Consider the following 10,008-nt stretch of genomic DNA (forward strand, 5'->3'; position numbering starts at 1 on the left):
CTTCCGGACCTCCCTTCGGTCGCTGGGAACGCGGCGGTGCAGAATTCAGTCTGCTTCTCGCAGCGCGTCTTCTTTCCTGACATCTGGAAAGCCATCTGACTTTCTGGCCTCAGTTTTCTTGTCTGTTAAACATTTGGACCCTGGAGATAAGTCAGTATCAAAGGGCGGAGATGTCGTGTGACCGCAGACACAAAACGGAAAAGCAGGGGAGAAACGGACATTACGAGGAGCCCCTGTGTAGTGGACATTGCAGGGGCGGGTCTGTGGGGTTTGGTTGTCTTCCCGCCTGACGGAGACAGGCCGCTCAGCTCACCTCTGCTGAGTCTGGGAATCAGATCCCGACCCAGCGCCCCTTCTCACCAGCAGGGAGGCGGGCGATCCGAGGGTCTACACGAAGAATTTCATGGGGAGTCTGTGTGTCTTCACGGCCATCCACCTCTCCTGCCAGTGCTGCTTTGGAACATCCTTGGGTTCTCCAACCTTTAATCCTCAGTTGCAGAAAAGGGAGAAGGAATTTGTAAGTGACATTTAAAAGCATGCTTCTAAATGTTTATGCAAAAACACACAGCTATTGGCATGTTGTGTCCTTATTTCTGATCCTGTAATAAGCACATCAGCACAGCTACCAACACAGTGACTGGTCCCCAGTGGGTGGGGGTGGGGGTGAGGGCTGGGGGAGTGGGGGGTAGGGGGGCAGGGAACTTGGATGTAAGAAGCAAGCACCCCCTCCTGGCCGAGGAGAAGCTCTGCACATGGGTGATTCTGGGGGACACAGGAAACCTGAGGGCTTTCCAATGACCTCATATGCATGGTCTTTCTAAGGAAGAAGAGAGAGATGCTCCCTTGCACCTTTGTCACATGGGAGGGCTTTGGGGAAGCCCTCTAGCCCGTGGTTGCTCCCCAAAGCAGCACCACTGTGGAGAAGGCACGCAAGAGACGTTCCCCGAGGCTCTAGTCGCCTTTTTGCAGCCTGAGTTGATTTGGGGATGGGGTGAGTCATGCTGTCATGACTGCACACGTTCTACGTAGCCTGCTCTGCTATTTAGAAACAATATCGGTTAATGCAGAGTATACTTCTGATTATTACAAACGAGTGCCCAACTTTAGAAACCTTAGCTAGCTTTTTGTTTTAACTCAAAAAAGGGGAAACAATTAGAAGACCATCAAAGGCAACCCCTAATGATTGAAAACTCGTATTAGAATGAGATGCACACAACACAGTGGTCCTCACAGTGGGGACCCTGGCCCAGCAGCACCACCTCACAGCCTGTTGGCCGTGCAAATTCTGGGCCCACCCAGACCTACTTTTAAGTATTATAATTCCTCCCACAGTTTCAATCGACAGCACATCTAGTTTTGTTTTGTTTCACTTTGCTAAACTTTTCTAAGAAGACAGTCAGAAGTTCAATGAGATACAGTGAGAGTAGAAAGTCAGGGAGCCTGGCTGCATTTCAAGGCCCTCAGGACCCCATGTATTTGTCTTCATCACGTCAGTACCTAGGTGCCATCTTGGTTTTCCCTAAATGAAAGCAATAATCAGTTAGCATTATACAAGATATGAACATTTAAAAAAATATTTAAATTCTCCTAATCTCACCTCTACGTAAATATTTATCTCAAAGGAGGCTTTAAAAATGGTTTTGTTAGGTTTGGTTCTCTGGTAGCCCGCCCAGTTCTAACAGATGTTTTGAAAACCAACTCCAGTGAAAAGTAGTCTTTATAACTTTATCACAAGAACTCTGAGGCCACATGGGTCAGCAAGGTGCTGCCTTTAGATTACCATGATAGCAACACAGGGAAGGAAAGGCACCCTTAGTGGGCCAAGGTCATTTGCCTGAAGACCTTTGATGGAGAGTTTAGGGCTGTGTTGACGCCCCACAGCCCAGGGCAGTGTTTGATCCAGGCCTCCTTTGGGCAACCTCTTGAGGCCTTCCTGCATCCTTCAAGGCCAGCATCCTTGGTCTAATACATGAACCTTCAAACGCAGATCTTCAAGTGTCTGATTTGAGAAGGAAACAACCTGGGATAACTGAGAGTGCATTAGCCCGGATTACGGAGTTGGGTTTGGGTTTTAGGGAGTACGTTTTGCACGTGTGTTCAGGGGTGATAAGCACTGTGCCTTCGGGTTGAGTTCTCTCCGTACGGAAATGGCGGGACAGTCAGGTACTGACACGTAGATCAGGGAAGGAGCCAGTGGGTCCACCACGGATTCAGTTACATGTCGATGCCAGGCTGGGCACTTGGATGACTTGGCTCTTGTCGGAGCTTCCAGAACAAACAAAAACAAACAGGTACATTTGCGAATCTAGAGTTTCTTTTGCTCTCTGGTTACATATGTGTGTGTGTCTGTAATTTTTTTTTTAACAGATAATATGAGAATATAGGAATTCTGGAACTCTCTTCATTTTATAGCGTGTTTTATGCAGTAGTAACTGTAATAATGGTCAGCCATTTGGACAGCGATGTGAACTAATTAACAAAATTGCCCACGAGGTCACTGGTGTAATGTCTTAAATTTTATTTATCAATTTTGAAGGAAAATATTTAAACTATTACAACAGCAGGGGTCTGGGGTAAAAAAAAGAGAGAACTACTATAAGAGTGTTGATTCTTTTTCAAATCTGTCTCCACCCAACCTAACCAAATTAACTCAAGCAGCGGCCTCCACTGGACACTGTCTTCTCATATTAAAGCTTGTGGAGACGAGCTTCATTCTTCGCCGGAATAGTTGTCACTATTACAATTTATTTGGTACCAAGTGAGAAAACGGAATTGTCCTTTAATTGGACACGCATTTGTTGACAGGATAATGTATTCACTAGCTGTCTGCAGTGGACATCTGGTGTCTTCCTCTGCCCAGCGTCCCTTCCCGTCTTTTCCTGGAAACAGCACCTTCTTCCCTGGAGGACCAGCACCTCTTCTGTCCACGGTCATCCAGGACTGGCCACCCCTTGTGCTCTGTTCTCCTGGCCCAAACACAGGGGACAGCAGAGCCCAGGGACACGATCCTGTGACTTTCATCTGTAGACTCAGGAGAAGGACGGTTTTTCTATTCCAGACTCATGAGGCTGAGATGATCAAAACCTGCATCTTTCTGAGGTCAGATGTCACTGTCCCCTGACACCCAGAAGGTTGTGGACATTAAGAGGAAATAATGTCATCCTGTGAAGGAACCAAAGCTGAGAGACACACAGAATTTGGACAGTATCAGAATTGGAGTCTCTGGGCTCTATGCCGTGGGCGCGAGTCACAACCTTCTCCCTTACTGGGAGTGAGCAAATTCCTCTTTGTGCTGAAGTGAGTTTAACGTGTGTCAGGCATTCGTTACTGAAGGAGTGTGGGCTAATACTGTGTCCCACAGCAGAAGTTATCTTTGTGTTATAGAATTTATGAAAGTAATTATATCAAGTCACGAGTTCTAAGCACATTCCGTAATGTTTCTAGACACTCTAAAAGGAATCAACAGCAAAGTTCCCTCACACTCTTTCTCTCCTTCTGCTCCTTTTTCTCAAGATGAGGACTAAAGTGTCATCCGGTTAAAAAAGAAACAACAAGACCCGGATGGGGTCATTTGCCCCCACGAAAGGAAACCAAGACCTGATGACTGTTTCAGCCTCTCCCAGAAATGTGACCTTTTATTTTTTTACCTACGATTTTGTTTTTAATTACTTTTTAAAAAAGATTTTTTTTATTAATTTGAGAGAGAGAGAGAAACAGAGAGAGAGAGAGAGAGAGAGAGAGAGAGAGAGACCACAAGTGGGGGAGGGGCAGAGGAAGAAGCAGACTCCCGCTGAGCAGGGAGCCAGATGCGGGGCTCCATCCCAGCACCCCGGGATCATGACCTGAGCTGAAGGTAGGCGCTTAACCTACCAAGCCACCCAGGCGCACCTTGTTCTTAAATAGCTTAAGCCTTATCACCTAATTTATAAATTTGTGCTGATGATACATTTCCTCTACTTTAATGCTGCCAACGAGCTGGCAAAGCACCATTACCAATCATACATATATGGTAATTCCACAGTTGTGTTTTTGGACAGCTGTGTAGAAGACAACCTTGAATTGTCACTTAGTCTGACTTAGCAAAGAATTCACAAGCCAAGTTGGCTACTATATACTGTCACACTGAATTTTAAAAGCATCTGACCTTAAAGATCATCTATAAAATGTGAGAAGTGTCAAATATTCTTTATTTAATATTATATATACACCACATTAAAATGCCTTTCATTAAGCAAAGGGCAACATTTTAGGTGCAGGGAATTTTAACTACATTGGCGTAGTTAAGGGGTGGCTGGGTGGCTCAGTCAGTTAAGCGTCTGCTTTTGGCTCAGGTCATGATCTCAGGGTCCTGGGATCAAGCCGCGTGTCGGGCTCCCTGCTCAGCGGGAGTCTGCTTCTCGCTCTGCCCCTCCCCCTGCTGGTGCTCCCTCTCTCTCTCTCTCTCTTTGAAAAAAATAAATAAGATCTTTAAAAAAATTAGCATAGTTAAGACCAAAAAGCTCAAGTGGACTTTGCCAGCTTTTCTTCAGCTCTTGCCATTAACAGGCTAGTGAGCACGCTTGAAACCCAGCGGAGTCTTGCTGTTCTAGGAGACAGTGAAAGGAGTGCCTCATTATTTAAATATATTAATATGACCAGTTATCTAAATCTAAATATAAAACCAATGTCCTACAGGTTGAGAGATGGCATCGACCATCTCCTGGAAAAGCTCAACATGATGAACCGATTCCAACTGTATCTTTAAAGGGAGAACAGTGACGACACCTGTTGGTCCAGAATTCCTATTAAGTTCTAAATGCTGATCACACGTGTTTAGCCACAAGGGGATCTTATTTAAATCAGGACTCTCCAAAAGAAATATTCTATCAGCCATTCATGATCTGCAGTCTGGGGTAGGAGATCAATCGAAATATGGCACACATAGAGAAAACCTCATGAGACATTTTTGTTTTGTAATAAATAAGGCAGTGGCCAACTGTGACTCCTTAGTTGCTTTGTTGAGATCAGCTATCATGTCTGCCTTTTCGCCAGTCTTCTTAATGCCCGTGAAGACCATTTTTGTTCCAGGGATGCTCTTCTTGGGGTTCCCCAAATACTCCATCAGTGTCTTTTCTCCCCAGGTGATGCCTTTGTTCTTGTTGGTATCCGTGCAAGAAAATCCAGGGGCCTGACCTGACTTTTGCCCAAAGGGACCATGAGATTTGGCCGGTCTTATGCTTGCCCTGACTCTCTGTTCAGCATGACACAGAGCACACTGCTGAACAAAATCTTCCTGCCCATCTCAACACCACCCATTTTATGAACTGTCCCTTTGTCACGTGCAAAACGAAGGTGTCCACTTGCAAGCCAGACATCAAAAGTCCTTCTGAAAGGGCCTGATCAGGTCTGAAAGATGCAAAGATGAAAACCCTGCTGTTCTTTCTTCCCCGAAAAGAAGATGTCCTGGCCTGAAGCAAGCCTTCTTGTCTTCCGCTGCTAGCTTCTTGCCCACCGTCCTTCCTGCAAACTCCTTCCCCTACTTACGGCTGCCGGAGCGTCTCTCCACTTGCTGCCCGATTCAGAAATTGCTCAAGAAAGCCAATTAGGTCTTCAAATTTACTTGGCTGAATTTTGTGTTCGTTCTATTTTTTTTTTTTTTAGCACCTCAAATGTCACCTGGACTCACTAATTCAAATCCATCTACTTAGAAATACATGTGTTCTTTTGAACTTCAGATATTTAAAGACAGTAAAGAGACAGACTTAATCAGCATTATGAAATGAAAGATAGCTTGTTACATTATTAAACTAAGACGTATCAATGTGCACAGTGAGAAGTTACTCTGAAAGGGGCCCCTGGGCACCTGGGTGGCTCAGTCGGTTAGCATCTGACTCTTGATTTCAGTTCAGGTCTTGATCTCAGGGTTGTGAGTTCAGGCTCTGGCTTAGGCTCCACGTTGGGTATGGAGCCTACTTAAAAAAAAAAAAAGTTGGTGTGAGATTTTTGTGTTATTAATTGGCATATGTCAAGTTGTCCCTAGAACACTGAGTCTGCTGTGCCCCCCACGAGTTCCTGGAGGGAACTTTATACACAAAGGAGTTGAGGAAGGCAACGTAACACTTTAGTCTTAGCTAGCTCGCTGGAACCAAACTTTAGTATAGGAGCAGAGAAAACTGGGCTGGACATTGCGGAAAATTTCATTTTCCTTTCATTTGTTTAAAAAACATACATTTTTGTAGCCAAAAAGATGGAATGTTCACTGCCCAGAGTTGTTGCTGTGCTAAGTTTAGAATCAAGCATTTTTACCATAAAAACTGTAAAATATAGGCTTTTGAAAGCGTCACCTCAATTGCCTTTCTGTTTAAATGTAATGTGTTTCCTTTATGTTTACATTTGTTACCTTCACAAAGGTGTTCGGAATGCCGATGTGGTTGTCTGTTTGTTACACTGATGAAATTAAGCTTTGCGTCTGTGCCTTTATTGTACACAACTTTTGTCAAGAGACAGACAGAGAGACAGAGACAGACAGACAGACACACACACACACACACGCACACAGAGACACACAGAGAGAGACAGAGAGAGAGGCAGAGTATTGCCCGAGACCTGGTGGTTATTTATCCTTTGTGGTCTTGAGACGTACGTTTTCCTCCTCACCCTGTGTGGACGCTCTGTCCCATGCAATGCTGCCGTGAGCCTAAGAAAGGACTCTTGCCATACCCTCGATACCGCAGATGTTTGAGAAAGCTTAGAGCCTCTGTGCTTACAGATGGATACGAAGATACAGGAACTCGAACGCTCACGAGCAGAATATAGAGGGGACTTTGGAGTTGCTAACTCTCCTAAATGAGGATCAGATTGCCAAATCTGTCCTCTTGTGATCCCAGTAAGGACAGGGGGGAGGGTCCCGAGATCAGGGAAATAGTAGGAAGTACCGCACAGGGGGAAGGAGATTCTTGGACATGACTGATGTCCTGTCCTGAACAAATACACCCACCTTTGAGAAAGGGGTGGGGCTTCACATTGCCAGGCTGCCGAGAGGCTTTTTAGCGACGCTAGAATAAGGGTATCTTGCAAGTCTGCCACCAGACTGTCCCTGGCCTTCCAGAGCTGCCCCTCAGTCTAGATCCTGTCACTCTAGTTGGAGACGAGGAAGTAGATTGAGAGCTTCTTTCTCTTCTTTAGTGATAAAACCGAACTCATTCACAGACATCGAAAGAATTGGATGCTGTCAATGATTCAGAATAAAATCCTTTCGAAAGGAGGTTCTGGAAAGAGTTTGAGCTAAGAAGGATCCCGACTCAGGATATTGTCGATGGTTTGTGGACACAGCTGCAAAGCTGAGTCCGAGAGCCCGGGAGCTCTCAGAACATAGCTGCCTCGCTTTGACGATTTTCTTTATTTCTGGGCTCTAATGTTTTCTGTGATCAGATCGTCCTTGGTGTCCTTTTCCTTCTCTGGAAGCTCTTCTCCTCTTCCTTTGCCATTCCATCTTCCTTTCTCCATTCCTAAATGATGAAGTCATTCCACTTGGCCCTGTAGCTTCCTCTCTATCCTTTCTTTCTGACGATCTCATGCAAGTTTGCAACCTTAACTGGGGTGAAGGGAGCCCTGCTTTGCTGGCTCCCACATTTATATCTCCAGTGGTCCCTGTGAATTCCAGGCTCCTACCTCCACCCGCCCCCTTGACTCTCCAAGGTCACCACGCAGCCAATTTCCCAGGCTCCAGACTCAGCAGTCACCCTTAGAATTTCTCCTTTTTCACCATTATCTCCAGTCCAAAACCAAGTTCTACTGTTCCACCACTAAAATGAATCCGACGTTAAACACATATCCCTGTCTCTAGTGCAGGCGTCCTAGTCAAGCTGCTATCACCTCTTGTCCGAGGACTGCGGTAGCATAGTAAGTGGTGTTCCTGTTCTCACTGTTCCCACTCTTCCTCACTTCCAATACTCTGGACCCTACCCTTCAGGAACATATGAGATGAAATCATCTGTTTTCATATACAGGGAAGTGTCTGATACCACTTCTATCCAAACCCTCCATTGGCTTCCCACTGGATTCAGAATAAAAGCTAAATACTTCTTCACAGTCTGTGGACTCTGCCCTCTGCCCTCTTGGCCACCTTCCATCTCCCTCCTGGTCTCCTGCACGGCCTCCGGGACGGTCTACAGGATACACTCGTCGGCATCCAGGCCTTTAGAGGAAAGGCTCGCCTGGCCCCGCAAGCGTTGCATCTGCTTTTTTCTTTCGGTTCTGAGACCTCAAGTGTCTATTGTCAAGAGAGCTCTGTTGACCACTCCCTCTAGTGTAGCCGGTCCCCACCCCCACTTGTGCTTTCACTTGTTTCATTTGTCAACATAAGAGATTATCTTCTTGATTTATGTTTGTATTACTTAATTGTCTGTTTTCCCATAAAAATATAAGATCTGTCAACACAGAATCCATGTCTGTCTCACTCACTGTCTGGACCCTGCCTGGCACAGGGCTATCTTTAAAAGGCACGGGTGAATGAACGAATGGATTGATGAATGAATGAAGTAGGATCGTAGAGTAGGGCGATCTCTGAAAACCTACACGGTGCTTGTAACACACACGCACGCACAGGGCTGCCATTTCTCTATTAAAGAGACAAGCTGTGCCTTTAGTACAGTTTTCCCTGTCACTCTGCTGGTGTGACAGATCCAGACAGGGATGCCTCAGTGCCACACGTCTGTGGACAGATTGGAGGGGGCTTAAAGAAGAATATGGGATGAAGGGACAAAAGAGATTGATTTATGAGCTGAATTAAACATGCCGAATGCATCCAGCTTGCCTAGAGCACTGCAAAACACGGGCAGGAAGTACTGTATAAACCTTGAAACACGTGCGGAGGTAGGACAGAGATGAATTATTTAGCTTCGTGCACATAGTTGTAATTAGGAGATGGAGGCTGAATGGAGCCTTGACTGTTAGACCCAAGGAATTGGCCTCTCAGGACTATCATGGTGGTCCTTTTACTGATGGACAGAGAAAGTTCTTAAAGGAAAACATGGGAATTAGGGATCGCTACTTCCAGCATTTCCTAATGAGGTCGATACTCTGAAAGTCTTTGAAAGAGGAGAAGGACATTCTGGAAAAGTGTCATCACTGTTTATATGTACTCGAGTTCCTTGTCAATCATCTGGCTCAAACTCAGATTTATATGAACCTCAAATTCAGCATAGGTGGTTCAAGTTCAGATTGGGTAGGTTTTCGGGGGATGAAGTGGGGGTGGTAGCTTCTCCTACTTCCACCGTGTATCTCCTCGTCACTCTGCTTTGCCACATCACCTAACACATCTTCAGGCTCTGGAGATCGGGACATGGGTATCTTTGCTGGTGGTGGGGGCATTATTCTGCTGATCACACTGACAAAGGGAGTCTGTGGAGATGTCAGTGCTGGTGTTGAGGCAGGTGGAGGTCCTTCCTAGCTTCACAGTTCTGGTTTGGAGCATGGGGCTCCCCCAGTGACTGGGTTCACTTTTAAACCCATATCGAGTGCATATTAGTGCTCTGTGTCAGATGGGATGCTCAGGATTTTGCATATATCATATTGCTTTATTACACACACACACACACACACACACACGTGCACGCACACACCCAAACCAAAAACAAACAAAACACACAAAAAACAAACTGTGGGGCCGTTGGTATCAGTCAGGACCCCAGGGAGAAACAGAGGCATGCTTGCGTTAGGAGGGTTTATTTTTGAAGAGACTAGCCATCCCTCTGCTGTTGGGTGTCAGTTTGCAGGTCTAAAAGCTGCTGAGCTGTCATCACCCAGAAGGGTGAGACTAGGGACAGACTGTTGGACGTCGTGAGGAGAGAAAGTCACGATGCTGGCTGCCGAGAGCCTTCCAGGCACTGTCTGTGCAGGGATGCGCCTAGATGATGCCCACGGGGCGTCACACCAGCAGTGACAGGAAGAACTGTATTAAAGACACAGCACAATACTCAGGCATCACCCTCCTCTCCTTCTCTGACCTGCCAAGTCCTACCAGGAGCC

General features: G+C 46.0%; 1 pseudogene; it reads right to left on the reverse strand.

Annotated features, from left to right (window-relative positions):
- Positions 1–4,865: 4,865 nt before the first annotated feature.
- Positions 4,866–5,295, reverse strand: LOC123803305 (cytochrome c pseudogene; annotated as a pseudogene).
- Between the last annotated feature and the right edge of the window lie 4,713 nt (positions 5,296–10,008).

Source organism: Ursus americanus, chromosome 7 (genome assembly GCF_024610735.1).
Source record: "Ursus americanus isolate L20-20 chromosome 7, mUrsAme1.1.p, whole genome shotgun sequence".
In the NCBI taxonomy this organism is placed as follows: domain Eukaryota; kingdom Metazoa; phylum Chordata; class Mammalia; order Carnivora; family Ursidae; genus Ursus; species Ursus americanus.